Below are 21,070 nucleotides of genomic sequence, written 5' to 3'. Positions count from 1 at the left end.
GTGATCAGCACTGAGTGTTGTATGTAAGTAATGAAACACTAGGTTCTGCACCTTGAACTACTATTGCACTGTTTTTTCACTAACTGTAATTTAAATAAAAAGTTGGGGGAGAAACAATACCATTTACACTAGTATTGCTAGTGGTTGGGAAAAACAATCTCTGTACCTCCTTCTCAATTTTGTTGAAAATCAAAACCTACTCTAAAAAAATAAAATTACAAAAAATCCAGTACCCTTTGGCTTTCAACCTCCTATGTTCCCAGTCACCTTCCAAGCCATAAGCAACTGTTCATCTACTTTATATCTCTATATCTTTCCTATTCTCCATTTGTGGTGAATCCCCAACAGGACCAATGCTGTGGCTAGACTGGCCCGTGTTGTTTTTATTTTGATTAAAGGAGACATTTCAGCAAGAAACCATCAAGGAACTTTGAAGAACAAGATTTATTACTCACAGGTCCTGGAAGGAACATGGCATGCCAAGGGCACACAGTGAGGTCAAGGTAAGGAGATGGGGAGGGGAGAGACAAGATTGAGAGAGAGAGAGAGAGACAGACCGACAGACAGGCAGAGACACAGACCCTGAATGTGAGCTTCTGTATTTATTAGAGTTCGACGGTGGAGTGCCTAGGGTTTAATGGGTTAACTTTTCACTGGCTAATTTAAAGCATAAAAGTGGGAACTAGGGATGGGAAGGTAGAAGCAGAGTCACTGAAGCAGTTATCTCAGTTAACCAAGGCTTTTTGAGAAAGGAAACTTCGTGATGGGAGTGGCTTAATTCCTAATCTGGTCATTTTTGCTAGTAGGTGGGTTATGCAGCTGGCAATATGTTTATTCAAGATGGATGTCTTTTAATATGGATTCCTTCACAATCAAATCTTAATGTCAGTCGCTTACACTACAATAAAAAATACACTTATTGGCAGGCATTTACACTACACAGAGAATCTAAATTATTAGGGTATTTGTTTTATATAATCCCTGCCACTTTTACTGAGGAGAAGGTAGAACTCTCCCAGTATAGAAAAACTTCACTATGTCTTCCTACCAGGAATTTCAAAATTTCTGTGCACCAGTGCCTCATGTATTTGCTCATTTTTGCCATTTTGAATGTGGTAATCCTGCCTTTGATCTACCGCTTTATATTTTCTGTATATGTTTTTGGAGAGATGGTAAGCTGATGCCTTGTCATTTTAGTTCATTGATCTCTGGACTCAAAGGAGTCACATTTAGACATATGAAGAAATTATGTGACATTACCTGAGGTTTTGTGATGTCTTGGATATTCCCCATTTGCTCATTCTGGATTTACTTTCCACCCTTCTTCATCCTGCTGTGTAGCAAAGACTGACTTCTATGGATTTATAATCTGGTTTTCTTGCCTTCTGCCTGCTACTTGTGTTCAGCCAATGGAATGCACAGATCAGAAATTAGAGGGGGATTAAGCTGAGAGAGAGACATATCAGGTTTCATACTGCTCTATGTTTCTCTCTGCTGGACTGAGTTTTGTTTTTGTTTTTGTTTTTCTTTTTCCATTTGAAAGTAGTCATTTACTAACTAACCAGATTACAAAAATAATCATGGTAGACACCTTAGTTCATCCTTCTGATAAGCCTATTGATCTGGTTTTTCCTGTTGCCAGCATATCCACCTTTAACAAAATGGGTGGTCTTTTTCTTCATTTTCCCTCATGGAGAAGAAAATTTGAAGGACCATCAAAAGTTGTTTGCTTCTTTGAAATGTTTTCCAACAGCATAGATCTCGTGAAGTAGATCCTCCACGCAGAAGATGTCACATTTACCAAGAGATTGAGCAATCAGTGTGTTATCTGTCAGGGCAATTTTCTTCTTGTTTTTTTTTTTTTTTTTTTTGCCATAACAAATGATTGTACATCAATTGTGCAGATGTATCTTTAGCATAAAACATGCAAAGGAGTACTGGCACATCAAAAAAATGTATTATTTAGTCTAATGTAACTTGTAGATAAAATCATTCACTGATTGCAGGTTTGGGTACCCTTATGCTATATATATATGGTTCCACAGTCCATAGCATGTTAACTGAAGCCTTGTTGAACTTGAAAAAGATGCCATTGACCATCTGGCAAAGGCAAAGAAACTGCAACTCCTTTTTAAAAAATATTTATTTATTTTTGGCAGACAGAGATACAGAGTGCAAGCAGGGGAGGGGCAGAGAGAGAGGGAGACACAGAATCTGAAGCAGGCTCCAGGCTCCAAGCTGTTAGCATAGAGCCTGAAGCAAGCCCGAATCCACAAAGCACAAGATCATGACCCAGCCGAAGTCGGACGCTTAACCAACTGAGCCACCCAGGTGCCCCAAACTGCAACACCTTTTGAACCTTTGGGCTCCTAGCATTGATACCTCTGATCTTGATGATAAATGCTAATTTGAGTTCTGCAGGTACATAGAAGTTGCCAGCTTTTCTTGCTATCCTGGCCATTCGAGTAGAGGTTCTGTACATCTGCCTGTATTCCTTGTGGTAATGATAAGCTTTTTCATAGATAAGCTTCATCCTGGCCTTTTGAAGCATCTTTTGGGCAAACTTCTTTCTCAGACGATCTTCAACTGCAAAATTCTTTCACTTTTGTCTAATGGCTTCTGGCATAGTAGGAACCTTCTTTTTCTTCTTTTCTGCACCCTCCATGGTTCCAGTTGGAAAAGAGGTTTTGGGGGTTTTGTTGTTGTTGTTGTCGTTGTTGTTCTTGTTGTTTTTAACATATGTTTCTCTACTAATGTTCGACAGCTTCTGGTCAAGCATGACACAAATGTACTTCTAAGGGCATGTGACAATCACCACCTTCTTTACCCCTTCAGATCTAAGAGTGTTAATTGCTTCCTGCTTCTTCAAGTTTAGGGTGCTCCACCATTCCTTAAGCTTCCTTTATTCCTGCCATCTCCTTTGTAAATACCACCTTGTATAACTCTCTATAGTTATATCTTTTTAAATTACTTCTTTTTGAGTGTGCTTGTTTTATTTTAGTAGTTTGACCAATACACTGGACTTTGCACTAGGTAAAATGACTGGACACAGATCTACATCTAAATGTGGGGGAAGAAATAAAGGATTATTTGGTTCTAGTAGGTTTAACGTTACCAAAGAAAGTAATGTTCATCAAATTTTGCATATTCCATGTACTTCAATATATTTCTCAACCTACCTCTTTAATGTTGGGTTGGTGGGCATATGTTTGATTCCAGTCAATGGATTATGATAGGAAATGACATATGTCATTTGCAAGCATAGGCAGTTAAGAGCAGGAGTAAACTCTCCATGTTGTATTTTCTTCTGCCTTAGCCACAATCAAGGCCAGGTTCTCTCAGGATGAAGATGGGTTGCCCTACAAATACCAATTCTCTCCAAACTTTCTTAAGTAACACAAGAACTATGGGTTTTTACAAAACATAAGATATATTAGACTAAGTAATAAAAATTTTGACATACCAATACTACTTTGCTTGTTTTATGGTAAAGATACATCTGCACAAGAATAAAGTCCATTTGTAAAGTGTTTCTCTATTGCATTATTTGTATCAGCAATAGACTAGAAATTATTAAAACATCTATAAACAGAAACAAATTAAATAAACTAACTTAAACACACAGATACAGAAATATTGCAGACTATAATATTAAGTTACCTGAAGAACACTCTCTATAGAATGCCAACTTTTGGGATGCCTGGGTGGCTCAGTCGGTTAAGTGTCTGACTTCATCTCAGGTCATGATGTCTCAGTTCATGTGTTCAAGCCCTGTGTCAGGCTTTGTGCTGACAGCTCGGAGCCTGAAGCCTGATTCAGATTCTGTGTCTCCCTTTCTCTGCCTCTCCCCCACTCACTCACTCTCTCCCTCTCTCCCTCTCTCTCTCTCAAAAATAAACATTAAAAAAAAGAATGCCAACTTCTTGCAAGAGGAAGAAATATAAGTCTACATCCTTATTTGCTTCTTTTGTATGAAGAAAAATTAACATGATAAAAAAACATAATAGTGTGATGGTCTCAAGGTGAACAAGATTGAGTGAAAGCAAGAATTCTAAATGTACATCTTTTAAATTATTTTGAACCATTTTGGACCATTGAATGTAATAACGATTTATTTAACAAATAACAATGAATATTTTTATCTCTAACATCAGAAAAATAAAAATAAATAAGAAGAATGGACCAAACATTCCCCCCAAAAATGAATCAATGGTACACCAAAGAAAGCCCATAAAGAAATGCAACTGGAAGGAAATATTAGCCTTTGACATCTGTAGGTAGAGGATCAACTTGTTTCAACAGTGATACTAGAGGGATTAATACCTATTACAAAACATAGATACTATATTTGTCTCAGGCATATGTTAAAATAAGATATGATTTAAAGAATTACTTTTGAAGAATTGTAAGTACAAAATATTTCGAGAAGTGTGAGAGTTTATATATATTATATATATGTATATATACATACACTCATATATAAGCTATACATATATACATATATGAAGTATACATATAAAGATTGGCTTACAGAAAATAAAAATACAAGATCTCTGTCAAAAATCATAAAATGAAAAACAAATACTTATGCAAAAAATGTAAAAATATAGTTTTTCAAATAATAGTGACAGGAAAGTTTTGATATCCTTAAACAACAGAGATAAAGTGTTCATTGGAAAAAATATTAATAGAGCAACAGAAAAAAACCAGTTATGACTACAAACTTTCAAAGAAGGAAATGAAAATAATCAATAATTACATTTAAGTCCAGTATTAATTGTAGTCAATTGATGACCAGATATCATTTACTTATCTGTAACAGCTAAAAATGATTTTTTTTAATGCACAATAATTGGGGTACCTGGGTGGCCCAGTCAGTTAAACATCTGACTCTTGATTTTTGGCTCAGGTCATGATCTCGTGGTTTGTGAGATTGAGCCCTCCGTTAAGCTCTGTGCTGACACTGCGGAGCCTGCTTGGGATTCTCTCTCTCTCTTTCTCTGCCCCCCCCTTTCTTACACTTCTTTTCTCTCAAAATAAATAAATAAACTTTAAAAAAACAAATAATAAAATTCACAGTATTTTACAGTTGCCCAGAGAATCCATGTGGTGAGGTGCTTGTAGGCATATAACAGGTAAATAGGCAACATATCAAAACATATCAAAGGCCTTAAAAATAGAAAAAATATATGAACGTTTCCTCAATTTTAGGCTGTTGTAAGCAACAATTTGTTGTACACAATGTCAGCTTTTTTCTCCAATTTTAGAGGATATATTACTCAATATAGTATTAATTTTTACTATGTATATAAACAATGTTTATAACTTCTCTGTATATTTGTGGTTACATGTGTTATTCTATGTAATGCTTTCTCATGTTGATTTCACCACTTCCAGTGTTTTGATCTGATGGAAAAAACTATCAGGAACAATCAGTTTTTAAACTAATGGTTCTTTCCCATTAGCTTTGGGAACAAGAACCAGTAAAAGGACTATGCATGCATTTCTCCAAAATGATCTCTCATTCAGCAACTATTAATAAGCATTTACCATCTATCAGGCATGGTGTTAGGTGCTAGGAATAAAGCTTTACAGAGCAACTAATATTCTAATGCATTTTAAACCACTGAAAAGATTATAGACTCTGTAATCAAATATGTTAAAATAATCAAAATAAGAAACATACCTTCCTACCTTCCCACCACTTGCTTTTTTAAAAATAATCACATGCAACTAATCGCCTTCCCTGTCCCTTTCCATTTCAATGATTGTTTTCTTTATGATAATAAAATATTAATTCTAGATATATTGTATTAAAGTAAAATATTTTCAATTCCCCATGTCATCATTGATACATATCCTATAATATTCACTTATATTGTGTCTATAATTGTGTTAAAATACTGCACTTGACTGGGGATACATTTAACAGTGTATATAACAAAGAAAATCTACCTATAAGTCTTGGAGAGTTAGTGCAATGTTGAACTGTTTCCTACTATTCATCAAAACCCAAGTGTAATAAATTATATTTATTTTATATAATTATCTTATTTTATAATTATATTATAATTTAAATTATAATTATATAATAAATTATATTTTCTTTCTCTTCTTCTTCCCCTTTTGCCCCTCCTCTCCCTCTTCCTCCTTTTCCCCCTTTCTCTTGCCTCTAGGTAATATGTCTATATTCTGCTTATGTCTATATTTTTGCTTATGTTTGTGTGTGTGTAAATATATATCTTCTTATATATTATACATATATAATCTACATAATATATACACTATATATACATATATACACATATACATAATCTACATAATATATCCTATCTATATTATATATGCATATATTATACATAATGAATCATCTGATATTTGGAGAAGTTTATTAAGTAGTTATTTTTATAATAAGACTTTTGAATAAAATACTTAGACCTCTCTTTTGTAGTTACTCATTATAAGCAAAAAAAAAAAAAAAATCTCGCATCCTCTTCCTCCCTTGTACCCTCCTCTGCTCCACCACTTAATTTTAGTAATTTTAGTAAAATTTTCCTCGTGTTTATCTCTGTATGAAATCTGCATACTTTGTCACTGAGTTTGTCATTTTAAAAAATGTCCTTTGACTACAGGCTATTGTGCATAAGGCAATAAAGAAGATTACTTTAATATTCAAATTATTTTCCCTTTTCATTTTTCATTTAGTCATTTGACATTATCAGGATATCTAATATTTATATTCTATCCTATTATTCTTATTCATGCCTTGGTTTTTATCATTTCAATTTTTAGTTGAATATATTAAATTCTCACAAGTCCTTTGCCAGGATTTTTCCAATCATTCCCTAGCTTACTATAGCTTTTCTTGAAGAAGGGCTCATATGAAAAATATATGCTGCTATTTTACATTCAGTACTGTTTTGTCTATATCCTTTATACTTGGAAGACAACTCTGCTGGATAGAAGATCCTTGTATCATATTTTTTCCTTTGAGTCTCTTTGTAAGTGTTGATCTTCTGGCAATGAATATTGCAGCCAAAGTGAGTATCTGGACCTTCTTTTTTAACCTACCTATCTGATTTTTTTTTCCTTTATAAGTGACTTAATCTTTTTCACCTAGAATGGATTCTTTATAAATCCAATAACTATATGAAGATTTGTTTCAGTGCATTTGTGTTCCATTGCTTTGATTTTTTTCCTTCACAAATTCAACTTTACATATGTTGTATATTTGGTTCCTGTCATCTCTTGACTAGTTGTTCACTAATTATTTGTACTTTGTTTTCTTCCGTTAAATTTTTCTAATTTCACTTCTCTATGTATGCTACTGTTGTGTTTCCTTTCTTCCTATTTATCCTCCTCTTCACTGGCCATTTCTTTCCTGGGTTCTTACTGCTTTTCATGAAAGTTGTAATTAAATATTTAATATTTTCATATTAATTTTGGAATGTTGGGTTCAAATTTTATCTGCTTTAATGTCTCAGTTTTCTCCCATGTGTTATTTTTCTATTGGGAAGTTTTGTTATTCCCCTTCCTGGAACATATTTTCTTACAGTAATGTTATATGGATGCTTTATTCTCCTTTTGTTGTTGTTGTGTGTTTGTTTTTGGGGTTTTTTGGGGCATATTTTTGTTTGAGTTGCACTTGCAGAGAACAAAATAACAAGTGATAACAATGACCACCTATAATTCTTAAGTACTGGTTCTTAACATCTTTTTTCTAATTTCTCTGTAGATGTCTGTCTTTTTATTTATTGATATTAATTGTTGATATTAAGAGCCCTTTTATATATTTAATAGCAACTACTTTGTCATATGCATTGTGACATTTAAACAAGCATAGAAGTCCATTTAGTATTATTTTATATATCTTTATAAATCCTCGTTCACTTCTGTTATAATCTTTTATCATTGATGGTTCTATTGGAATAACATAAACCTCTTTATACATTGCAAGCAGGATGGAGTTTAGCACAGAATATTAAGAGCTTACAAATCTGTTGAAAGAACTGAGAAGTAAAAGGTGAGGGCATGCCACTAATAGATCTCAGGTTTGTTGCTAATTTGAGGGGAATTATAAGGTTATTTCCAATCCATCTTGAAAGGTACCGAAAGTCACTGGTGATGGTGAAAGTCACTGGTGATGGTTACTGCAGAGCTGGTTGCAAGCAACACCAAATGAAATGATTCTTAAGAGACAATGACCAGTAGACACTAAGAAATCTCATATTCACCATATCCATGCTTTTGCTTTCTGCTGCAAAAGGAAGAATAGAGCTGTGTTTCACTTCTGTCTTCCAGATCTAATGAGAGTCACACATATTATTATATTCTAAACCAAAGACCTGCCCCAAAACATTCCAAGAAATTTGTTTTCTAGACGTAGGCTTCTGAGCTATAGGAGAGAGTACAGAAGCTGCTGAGAATGTTTCTGAGTACCAGTGATCAATGTGGCACAATCCTTCTCTTTGGTTCTTCAGTGCCAATACATAGCCTTCTATTCAAGCATATCTCCCAAACAATGGCAACAGGATCATGTGACTGCATGTTATGACAAGTAACAACGTGTTTGCTTTTTTTCCTAAAATTCTCATCAAACTCCATACTATATACAGCACTAGATGGGGTTTATTACTTTTCTAGTTTAATCACAAACCCCTTCTATAACTTGTAAACTGAAGACTGAATACTAAAAGTCACCTCCATAAACTTTATGTAAAGTTGTGTAGAAAAAAAGGAAGATTTTTAAAAAGGCAATTGATAAGATGCAGAATAATGCAGATAATATGATTATTTGTTTGGTCCTCATAACAACTGATATTTAGTTGCTATTTAAAACATCCTTCTTTCATTTTCCATGCTATGTTCCATTTGTCCTCAGTGCCTCACAAGTTTGTGATACTGTGTGTAGTAAGGTGACTCAAACGTTTATTCCTTAAGTACCATGCCTGAATTTGAAAGCTGTGGTCTTGAGAATCCACTGATGGACAAATATAATCCTCTCTGCCCCCACTGAGTAGCATAAATTCTACTGAACCTTCAATAATTAGTATTATAATTACAAACAGTTGGCCTTTACCTTTTGGTTCTGTTACATTAGAAACTCATAAGAGTAAGATCATTTTCTTCATTTCTAGTTCAGTGAAACCAACATGGTGTCCTTTTATTTATTTATTTTCTTTTAACATTTAATTATTGTTGAGAGACAGAGTGTGAGCAGGGAAGGGGCAGAGAGCAAGGGAGGCACAGAATCTGAAGCAAGTTCCAGGCTCTGGGCTATCAGAACAGAGCCTGATGTGAGGCCTGAACTCACGAACTGTGAGATCATGACCTGAGCTGAAAAGTCAGATGCTTAACCGACTGAGCCAACCTGGTGCCCAACATAGTGCCCTTTTAAAAGTATTCCTCCTTTGGGAACAAAGACCTCTAAACCATTAAAGCAGTACACTATAGGGAGGGGAGACAAAAAACTTTTGAGGGGTTTCTTAGGGATTATAATGAAAGGGGTCATTCTCACTTTCAACCATTGAATCTCCAATCTGTTTTCTAAGAAAAAACAACATTTGTGGTCATCAGAGCATAAACAAATTTTTTAGAACATTTCTCCAATTCCACCAAGTGCTGTTATGCAGAAAATACCATAATCAAGTCTTCCATGTCACTCCACTATATTTACTGGACCAACTACTTTTGGGTGATGAAGGACACTGTAAGGTGACTGATTCCCTTGGGTATGAGTTTATTGTTTCACTCCTTTGTTGTAAAGAGAATGCCTTGGTCAGAAGCAACATTGTGTGGGATATAATGATAGCAAATAACGCATTCTGTAAATCAATGGATAAGAATGAGGACAGAAAAATTAGAGACACATAATGAAAATGCTTATCTAGAGTAAGTGACGATACTAATGGGGGGAAATTGCTACCCACTCTGTGATTCAAAGGGTAAAAATTCATTAAATAGCCACCAGAGCTTACTGCCACTCTTTCCTCCAGGAACATATACTATATGTAGGGTTCCTACTTTATTTTCACTGTAGGAATTTGGTCATGGAGCAGCAGAGGTACCTTTGTGAGAAGCTTATGTATTTGAGGCTAAGCCAATTCTATACCAGCATCCATTGTCACTTTGTTCATGAGTCTAGTGAGTAAACACTAGGTGACAGATAAAGAGGCTGACTGACATCCACACAATGAGAAATCTTATCTTACCTGGTTATTATAAGTCCCATATATATATATATATATATATATATATATATATATATATACACACACACACACCAATTCTTAGAAGTTCCATCATTAATCTTCTTAACCAAATCATTTCCTAATTTTTTTAATTGTACTGCTTCTAGGGTTTTTGCCATTGGGTAAATTATTAGTCAGTGCACCTGACTGTTAATGTCAATTAATTGATACTTGTCTGTACCTCCAGCCAATTATCTTCTCATGCAAAGTGAACAACCAGGTGCCATGCTCAAAATTCTGCCCCTGAAAGCATTTTCCTACACAATTATCTTTCAGGTGTGTGATAATTAATTTAATATGTCAACTTGACTGGACCAGGGGATACTAAAATATTTGTCAAACATTTCCTTGGTATTTGTGAGGGTGGTGGTAGATGAGATTAACATTTGAATCAACAGACTGAATAGAGCAGATTGCCCTTCTTAATGTGAGTGGGCCTCATCTAATCTAGTAAAAGCCCAGATAGAACAAAAAAGGTGACCTTCCCGTGAATAAGTAGAATGTTTCTTGCTTGACTATGTGAACAGGAACACCGTTATATTCCTGTGTTCAGACTGCAACTGAAATCTTACTCTTTGGGTCTCACGTTTACCAGCTCTCAAACTGGAGCTACACCATCAGCTCTTCTGGATCTCAAGTTTGCCAACTGCACACTTCTCAGTTTCCACACTCACATGAGATAATTCCTTCTAATAAATTGATAAATCTTATGTGTGTGTGTATTTATATTTATATATATATTTTTTCTCCCAGTCAATTGATTCCCTAACAGGCCATAGATAAGAATTAAAATAGAGGTGGCAATTCAGTAAAATTAGATCCCATGAGAGTCTGAGCTACAAGATCATGTTACTTATTTATGGTATCAGAATCTGTAAAAGCCTGACTCCAGGGATTTACGAATCTGATAATAGCTAATTACATTGCATAGCTGAGACCACATGACTATAGGTAGGATGTCCCTTTCAGTCTCTACTGAGCGTCCAGTAACAAAGTTGAAGCTCTTTAAAAATGAGGGCTGTTATTTAATATAAAAAGTCATGGGTGGGGCGCCTGGGTGGCTCAGTCAGCTGAGCGTCCAACTTCAGCTCAGGTCATGATCTCACAGTCTGTGAGTTCAAGCCCCACGTAAGGCCCTGTGCTGACAGCTCAGAGCCCGGAGCCTGCTTCAGATTCTGTGTCTCTCTCTCTCTCTCTGACCCTCCCCTGTTCATGCTCTGTCCCTCTCTGTCTCAAAAATAAATAAACGTTAAAAAAAAAAAAAGGAAAAAAAAAGTCATGGTTTTTCTCCCAATCCTTAGAAGTTTGTCTGTTTTTCTCCTTGCGTGAATTATTAGAGGGTTTATACAGTATCCTTATTTGCATAGAAATTTTATGTGCTGTTGAGTTACTAGATTACAGGACAAGTGGAGGAGCAGGTAGCCTTCAGCCTTATTTTGTCTGCACCCCAGTCAAAACTAGCAACCTGACAGAATATGTCACAACAGCATAGTTTTTTTTTTCTTTCTTCTAAAAACTAGAAAGATGTGAGTTAGAATATAAAGTTATTCCACTGTTACTGGGTATTTTATATAGAGATTCAGCCTACTTTACAAAACCTGGGTCTGTGACCAAAGGTCTTCACTCCCCAATATGATAAAGGTCTTCCCCTTGTAATATGATAACTGAAATAAGGTCTCCAGGTGAGCCTTTTCTGTCTTGTTTTAGTTTTGATTTTAAAATATTGGGGCACCTGGGTGCCTCAGTTGTTTGAGCATCTGACTCTTGATTTCAGCTCAGGTCATGATCTCACGGTTTGTGGGTTTGGGCCTGCATCGGGTTATGTGCTGACAGTGGGGAGCCTGCTTGGGATTCTCTCTCTCCCTCTCTCTCTCTCTCTGTTTCCCCACATTTGAATTCTCTCTAAATAAATAAATAAATAAATAAATAAATAAATAAACAAAAAAATAAAATGCAATGTAACATTGCAATATGATGTCCATTTATTTTGCTGCTATAATCTCCATGATCAACTTGCTTCTACAAAAGGTACCCAAAATGAAAATTATTATTATTACTGTAACAGCTTTGCTGCCCATTTCAGTGACTGCATTGGCCATTAAATCCCTATTAAGGGCTTCCGCATCTCTTAATCTGAAATATCAGCATGAGCATTAATATCAAGAAACTTCTTCCATTTGTTATTCCCTGCCTGAAGAAGACATTCAATTCAGAACTCTTCAAGAACACTGGTGCTTCCCTCACGAATAAATTTTCAATGCTATGGTGACCTGAATGTAAGAGTGCCCTCTGAAGACCTCCCAGGAGATATTACTAAAGATAAAACCATTACAACATTCCTGTATCTTTAAGATTTGGGATTTATTTAAGGACATTATATCAAGACAGTCACAGGTCTCCAAATTCATTTAAAATAGACACCATTTAGATTAGTTTTTGGTTATCGATCCAAGCACCATAAGTCAACTAACACATTAGTCCAAAATATCTAGTATATGTGCCTATATTGCTAAATTCAGCCCACTTTAAATGAATTTTCCTTCTTGACTGTTTTTTGACCTTAAGAATTAATTTCCATACATATTGCTCCATATTTTCCCTGATAAAAGTATCAAAACCTTGCTCTTCTTTTGGTGCAAATGTTGTCTCCTCTAAGTTCCTCCTCCAATGACTTTGGACTCATTCCCTTCAGGAATTTTTAAGTCAGACTCTAATAATACTTTTGGAAATAATAATAACTAATACAAATGGGTATCATGAAGAATAGTGATTGTTTCAGATGAAGACAGTACAGGCTCTTAAAAGAAAAAGAGTGTAGTCTCCTTACACAGGAGAAAAGAAAGGATCAGTAAGATCCACCTAAATCCTCAGATTCATCTAAATCCTCTCAAATGTCTCTAGTATAATCTTCAGGATATTGCTATTTCCTAATCAACAAAAGACCTTGAAAGGATCGGGATTCAACTTGTTTGTACTTCTGTCTTCAGAATCAAATTTTGGATCTGGTTTCAGAAATATTGGCTCCTTTATTATAAGAGATAAAATATATTTTTGGAGAAATCATAGAAGCATGTTCTTTAACTGTGCCATGACCTGGTTATTTGAAGGTCTGAACTTGTCATTTTATTGTTGTTGTTAATTCTCCTGTGCCGTCAGAAGAATTTAGTGTATGTAGAGTCATCATTCCTACCACAGAAATATAGCACAGCAGTTATTTAACGATTTAAGCCATTGTCTTCCAAAGGCACGTTATTCCAGGCTGCTACCAACTAATGTAATATTTGCTGTGGCATTCCAGGGACTACCAGTATCCCATTTTCCACTAGAGAGGATAGATTGTTATTACATTAAGATCCAAGAAGGTCATATAGTATATAAACATTAAACATACACACATATAAAACTATACATATGTGTGTAAAGTTACATATTTCTTATTTCAAGGGATACTAATGCTTCTAACTGCTTTTGATACTTCAACCTTAATTCAATTATATAAATGGCTGCTAAGGATCATTGTAAGTACAAACTAAAACTATCTAATTCCACAGGTGAAGGTATTTTTTTCACCTGTTGATTATTTTTATAAAGATAAATTTGTTTTCAGGGCACTGGTGACAAACAAGTGAAAAAAAAAAAAAAAGAGGAGGAGGAGACTTTTTGCAAATAAGCTTCAGGAAAAGTGTGACCTAGAGCAATTGTGAGAGTTTTGTCAAAAGAAATTGTTAAACTTTTACTGTGATGTTTTACTACTAATGAGATCTTAACACAAATTTAGATCTTAACACAAATTTACTAACTTGATGTGTTAGTATTATTTAGTTCAACTTCCCAAAGAGAAATCTGTATTGGTTGTTGAATGGAAATTAAATAAATTCCCTTGGATCAAATAGTCACATTTGAAACAACAAGCTATGGTTATAGGAAAAGAGGATCATAAGGTATGACATGCACATAGGTTTCAATTCCAAAATAATAGGATATGGACTGAAGCAGGTGAAATATATTGTTTACATTTTTTTTCCTTTCTTTATTTTTCAGTAGTCAGTTTGTTTAGTACTACCTAGGTTGCTATGGTAGAAAACTAGCATGATGTAGACTGCTATGACAGAAAACTACCATAAACCAGACTGATCTAACAGTGTGCTTTGTTGGGGCACATGGTCCCACTCAAAACTACATCATCAAGTCAATTTGGAGCTGAAATTACTTTAGGGGACTAGAGTCCTTTTCGAGTAAACAGAGTGATTCCAACATTCTTAAAATATATCCAGGTGAATTCATAGGAATTTCAGAGTAAGACAAAACATAATGAATTGTAACCTATTAAAGCTTTCCAAAAATTCCTAGAACTCATTCTGGGGCACCTGGATGGCCCAGTCTTAATTTTGGCTCAGGACATGATCCCATGGTTCATAAGATCCAGCCCGTGTGGGGCTCTGTGCTGACAACCCAGAGCCTGTCTGGGATTCAATCGCTCTATGTTTCTATCTTGCCCCTCCTCGCCGCCTCTCTCAAAATAAGTACACATAAAAAAATTCCCAGAACTCATTCAATTTACTTTTAAATGCATTACTTCGTGTTCTCTATTATTAAAAAATTTTAACATTTATTTATTATTGAGAGACAGAGAGAGACAAAGCATGATCATGGGGGGGGTGGGGGCAGAGAGAGGAGAAGACAGAATACAAAGCAGGCTCCAGGCTCTGAGCTGTCAGCACAGAGCCCAAGGAGGGACTCGAACTCACAAACTGTGAATTCATGACCTGAGCCGAAGTCGGACACTTAACCAACTCACCCAGGCACCCCAGTGTTCTCTATTATTAGATGTTATACAAGAATGACTTAAAATAAGTGTGAGTTACCTGATAATGCTATAAGTACGTGTTTCTGAAATAAACACTGAGGTCCATAATACTGCAATTACCTGTGTTTAAGGTTGGTCAGACTGACTAAAGACCTGTGATGTTGTAATATCCTGTCAGACACAATTATGCTATTTCTATTTGCCTCTGTGTGCGCAAATAGAGACAGAAAATCTTTATCCAGAATTATAACTAAATAAATGTAATTTCCCTACATTCTGAATCTTTATAGCATTTTATGCTTATTTAGAATTCTAATCTATTCTAAACAGTTTTATGCAAGTAATGTTTTGAATTTTTTTAGCCATGAGGGGAAGAGTATATCTTATTCAGAATTATATCTTCTATAACAATTTATACACAATGCTTTGTATGTACTAAGTCCAATAAATAAGTTCCATTTGCACTAATTGATAAGAAGACACTACATTTTTGGCAAGCAACAGACTTCATTATTGTTTCCTCATAAAAAAAGTATCATACATTCTTAGGAAGAGCAATCACTTATTACGGTAAAAATTATGTCGCCTCTTATTTCTACACAAAGAAGTGTATGTAAACCAATCTTAAGTATTCAGTTCCCATCATCAGCTCTATCACCATTATAAAAGATTCCTTTAATTTGAAAGAAACTCCTATTATGGAACATCAGGCTTGCAAGTTCCTTGAAGTTACTGTAGATGGCAGCATGGAAAGAAGCTCCTCTTATTCTCTGAAAACCATACCTATATCATTTTTCTGCCGAAACTTACTGGCCTTTCTCTACTGTCATGGGGAGTTTTGATTTATGTCGCTCACTGTGAGGATTCAGTGAATAAGTCAATGCCAGTTCCTGTGTACTTTCTGGTACACATATAATAGTTTGTCTGCTACTGTCATTTCCCTTTCACCTGACATTCCAAAATGACAAAAAGCAAACTATTGGTGATCACACACACACACACACACACACGCACACGCACACACAAACACACAGACACATACAATGATAAACAAGATATATTGACCATAGGAAGAAAGGAAAAAAAAGCGAAAACCTAATTTGGTGTAAAGAAAGAGAGTCAATGATCAGACTGTTTACTAAAGCTTATAACACTTAATTCTACCCCTAAAGATTTTCTTGAATTGTGTGCATGTCATGATTATTTTAGCAAACAAGGAAATGTGCAATGGAGTTACATTTTAACTTAATTTTATTTATTTATTTATTTATTTATTTATTTATTTATTTATTTAATGTTTATTCACTTTTGAGAGACAGAGAGACAGAGCACGAGTGGGGGAGGGGCAGAGAGAGAGGGAGACACAGAATTCGAAGCAGGCTCCAGGCTCTGAGCTGTCAGCACAGAGCCCAATTCAGGGCTCAAACTCATGAACCGTGAGATCATGACCTGAGCCAAAGTCGGACGCTTAACCAACTGAGCCACCCAGTTGCCCCATTAATATTTATTATTTAACTTAATATTAAGTCTATTTCCATTACAAAAACTACTGAAACTTATTTAAGATGTTAAAATATTTAGAGAAAAACAAGTCATGATTATTTAGGTGATGCACTGTATGTGATTACATCTTCTGTTTTGCTGAGAACTTAATGTTTCAATTCAAAACTTGAAGTTTCAGCCATTAGAATAAATGTGAAATGTCTTAGTTCTGGAAGGATTTATGGTTGGATCTCTAAACGTCTCAAAGAGTCCCTGATTTGAAGGTAAAGGTTGAATCTTCCTAGTCTCTGCAGTTTAAATGAGGTTCTTTCCTGTACTGTTACTTAATTTCATTGATACAAAGACAGGTGGCCCTTGTGCACAAGGTTTTGTGTGATATTTTCTTTAGCCCAGGAGCAAGCCTCTTTTGTCTCAGCCTCCCTGAAGTATATTACCATTAACTCCTTTTTACCCTTGGAGTGAAGGGATTTACCCAGTTTAAAGCATATGCATTTGAGCCTTCATTGTGGGCCAGTCTAATCTGAAACAGACTGACTCACAAAACAAAAATCTCTATTTATCAGAGAGTGGAACAAAGATAAAGTTATATTCATAGACTTCCCTTAGCCTACAAATTTCACTCAGGTTATTCTTTCAGATTAAAAAAAAAAACAGATGAACAATGGTTATGATCAATTTGATGTGTCTGAGTGAGTTTAATTTTCGCCTGTGTCAAACTATAAATGGAAGCATGGAGGAACACAAAGAATTCATGTCCCAGGACAACGTGTGAGTTTATCCTGCCAGGAACAGAAGTTACCATCTTCCTCTGTTTAATCCTATGTGGGTTTTAAACAATATCCCTGCTTTTGATATTGTTGAAAATAACTTCACCTTAAGTAATGAAGGAATTAGCTAGTCCTTTCCTCCTCAACACAATTATTTCCTCACCCCAAAGGGAAAATAATCATCATGTCAACTTGCAATTGGATGGCAGGCACAAGTTATTAATTTATAGTGCAGTTTTCACCATTCCATCCAAGCCATTCCTGCTACCATCATTCATTATGACTTGGAGATATAGGATTATCATTTTCCAGGAACTTAGGAGAGGAAAAGTCAAAGATTTTGATGTAACTTGAAGGAAACTAGATGTTAATACCTTCTAGTAAAAGTTTACATTTGCATCTACCACAAATATTAAAAGAAGTTGAGGATGAGGAAGTACAAAATTAAAGACAAGGAAGTGATTGTAAGATACAGGATGGCAAATTTGACAAGAGACTGACTTTCTTTAACTATTAAGAACTGAGCTGGAAATAAAAAGACAAAATGAAATAAATTTAAGTATCTCATGACTGAAGAAGTTTAAGGACACTTAGATAAGGAGACACTAATGTATTATCTTCAGACCGAAGTTTGGCCTCACCAGCTTTACAAATTATGCCAAAAATACCTGTTTAGGTTTTAATAGATGATGCTAATAAGACATTAGGAATTTAAAAGTAGACTTTATTTTTTCATTGAACCTACTTTTATGTTTTTGAACTACTAATCCTGACATAGATAATCTAGACATTTTCAAGTAAATTCACATCAATTCTTATATATTTAATTACTTATGTTAGTTCAATTGAACATTCACAAAACATTTCTAGCCCAATTTCCAAACAATTTCTTCTTTCTTTAGCCACTACTTCAGATCTCTCATGAAGGTAAACATTAGAGCAAGATTGCTGCTAGCACACAACACTTAGAAACAAGAGGACCCTTGAGTTCATCAAGAATCGTATGGTCTGTGAATTATGAACAGTACCTACAAATTTATGATGCTCAGAGCAACAGATTCATTGCTAACTTAAAAAAATGAGAGTCATACCAGTATCAGGAACCCAAACTGGAGGGCGAAAAAGTTCAGTCACAGTAAGAAAAGTAAAACTATATCTTCACATTACCATTAATTCTCTATAAAAGCATCAGAACTACCACTAGGAATGACCTGTGCCAAGAGAACATATAAGAAGGATATCAGCAGCTGAAGCCAACAGGTGCACAAACTGAGCTCTACTCTACTGACTCTTCATCTTCAACAGGAGCTCCATCATGCTAAGTGACTGTTGCCCAACCCTAATTACCTTCAAATATTTGTACTTATGAAGGACCTGAAGCTGTGGTTGAACCAATAAAATATGCACACTCAACTAGAACTGTATTTTGAGTCTTGAATTTGCTCAGATACATATATAACTGAATCAGTCAAAATTACCTGATGGTGTCTAGATGCAGTTACCTAGAAAATACTAAGGACAATAAGAAATAAAATTGTCTACTTGCAAAGTAAAATTCTATTTTTTACCTTCTCATTCTCAAGTTAACACCATCTATATCAAAACTTAAATCATTGTTTGTGGCTTTTTTCAAATGTCCAATGTTAAGTGGTTCTATTTAAAAAGCTAATTCATGGGGTGCCTGGGTGGCTCAGTAGGTTGAGTATCTGACTTCGGCTCAGGTCATGATATCACAGTTCGTGAGTTTGGGCCCTGCATTGGGCTCTGTGTTGACAACTCAGCTTAGAGCCTGGAGCCTGCTTCAGATTATGTGTCTCCTTCTCTCTCTTCCTCTCCTCCACTTGGGCTCTGTCTCTCTGTCTCTCTGTCTCTCTCTCTCTCCCTCTCAAGAAAAAATAAACATAAAAAAAAAGAAAGCTAATTCATTCTTGAAGACATATTTTGTATCTGAATCCCTTTGGTAAACCTATTACACGACCGTGCTTCATTAAATCAGACAATTCAAAGGAGCCCATAAGTGGGTGTTTTTTCCCCCTCGTATTATTATTATTACTATCATCGTCATCATAATTATTAATTTATTAAGAGACCACTATTATTAGGAGCACTCATCATCATCATCACCATAATTATTATTAATTCATTAAAAACCTACTATTATTAGTAGCCCTTAGAGTGTTCCAGACCCAAAATATCTCTCCTATGATTTATGGCTTAGTAAGTTAAGGTTTAGAACAGATATTTTTCCTGATACTTAAAATGTTTTATCTTCTCTGTAGGACCCCAAAATGACTTTGTGTGGTACTATCATGATCTCCATTTAGTCAACAAAATGTTCATTTTTTATTTTCAAAGCCACTTCCCTTTCATTGGTGACAGATTTGTACATACCCTTCTGTGAATGCTACACTCTGGCTGCAATGGAATACCAAGGATTCAAGTTTTAATTCCAATTTCTGAAAACCACCCAATAAGACAACTGATATTTGAGGTGGTTCATTCATTAACAACTCATTTCTAGTTTTTATAAGCTATAGCATGTATTAAGGTTTAGGTTCAAATACTGTACAATTTTGAACCTCATTAGTTTTTCTCGCTCAAATTTAGGTTTATCATGGTTGTGTTAAAAATGTGCCCCCTCCCAAATAAAAATAATACGTCCTCAACTTTTATTGAACTGACATTTTAAGACCCATATAAAATGTTCATGGTTTGTGTCAATCTGTTGTTAATGTCATATATGATGCAGTCTAATGCCATTTCAAAAGGAGTGATGCAAAGAAGAATTTGTAGAGTAAGCAGAAGTGGAAGTTTTAATACTCTTAGGGAAATGGCATACTTCCTTTTAACAAATTATGAGCTTTGCATACTCCATTGTGTTTTCTTAGACACTTGGCATTTAAAAATGCAAAGCAACCCTTATTTTAAATCATATCATGTAAGTGTAGCTTGGATGAAAAATTAACTTAGCAGTTGAGGGGTGCCTGGGTGACTCAGTCGGTTGAGTGTCTGACTTCAGCTCAGGTCATGATCTCATGGTCTGTGAGTTCAAGCCCTGTGTCGGGCCCTGCTCTGACAGCTCAGAGCTTGGAGCCTGCTTCAGATTCTAAGTCTCCCTCTCTCTCTGCCCTTCCCCCATTCACGCTCTGTCTCTCTCCCTCTCTCAAAAACAAATAAACGTTTTAAACAATTAAAAAAAAAAAGAAAAATTAACTTAGCAGTTGGATGCAGAATTTCTCTAGAAAAAAGCAAACTGTCCTTGTCCAAGCAAGTGCTCCCCAAAGGTTAGTATTTTGTGAACCTTTACAATTTCTACCATGGACCCATACATCCTATCTTGTTATTTAACTAACAGTTTGTACGTTGACTCACTTTTAATTTAAACACTGTCATTTGAAAACAAAATTTTAGTTGCCTCAAATGGAAAGAACTCAAAAACAATAAAAAAGTCAGTTTATACTAGATGCATTTGTCTTCTGGAGCCCTTTTCTGAGGCTTCTTTCTTTTTTTAAAAGTGGTATCAGCTAATGGTAGAAAATGTTAAAGACATAATAACCACAAATTCAGAATTTCTTCTTGACTTCAAAAGAAATATTGAAAGAAATGAATTTCTCATGATGGGATTTAATGCTATGTAATGCTTTTGGTTGGTACTGCCTAACAACATTTTGTTATTCACCACCTTAAATGATATCAGTACTCTTGGGAAAAATTATTATCAGGACTTGGAGAGCATTACATAT

General features: G+C 35.1%; 1 pseudogene; it reads right to left on the bottom strand.

The window, feature by feature from the left end:
• Positions 1–1,592: 1,592 nt before the first annotated feature.
• On the bottom strand, positions 1,593–2,776 carry LOC106981628 (60S ribosomal protein L7-like; annotated as a pseudogene).
• Positions 2,777–21,070: the final 18,294 nt, after the last annotated feature.

The sequence above is a fragment of the Acinonyx jubatus genome, chromosome C2 (genome assembly GCF_027475565.1).
Source record: "Acinonyx jubatus isolate Ajub_Pintada_27869175 chromosome C2, VMU_Ajub_asm_v1.0, whole genome shotgun sequence".
Classification (NCBI taxonomy): Eukaryota; Metazoa; Chordata; class Mammalia; order Carnivora; family Felidae; genus Acinonyx; species Acinonyx jubatus.
This window is presented reverse-complemented; position numbering and strand designations above follow the sequence as displayed.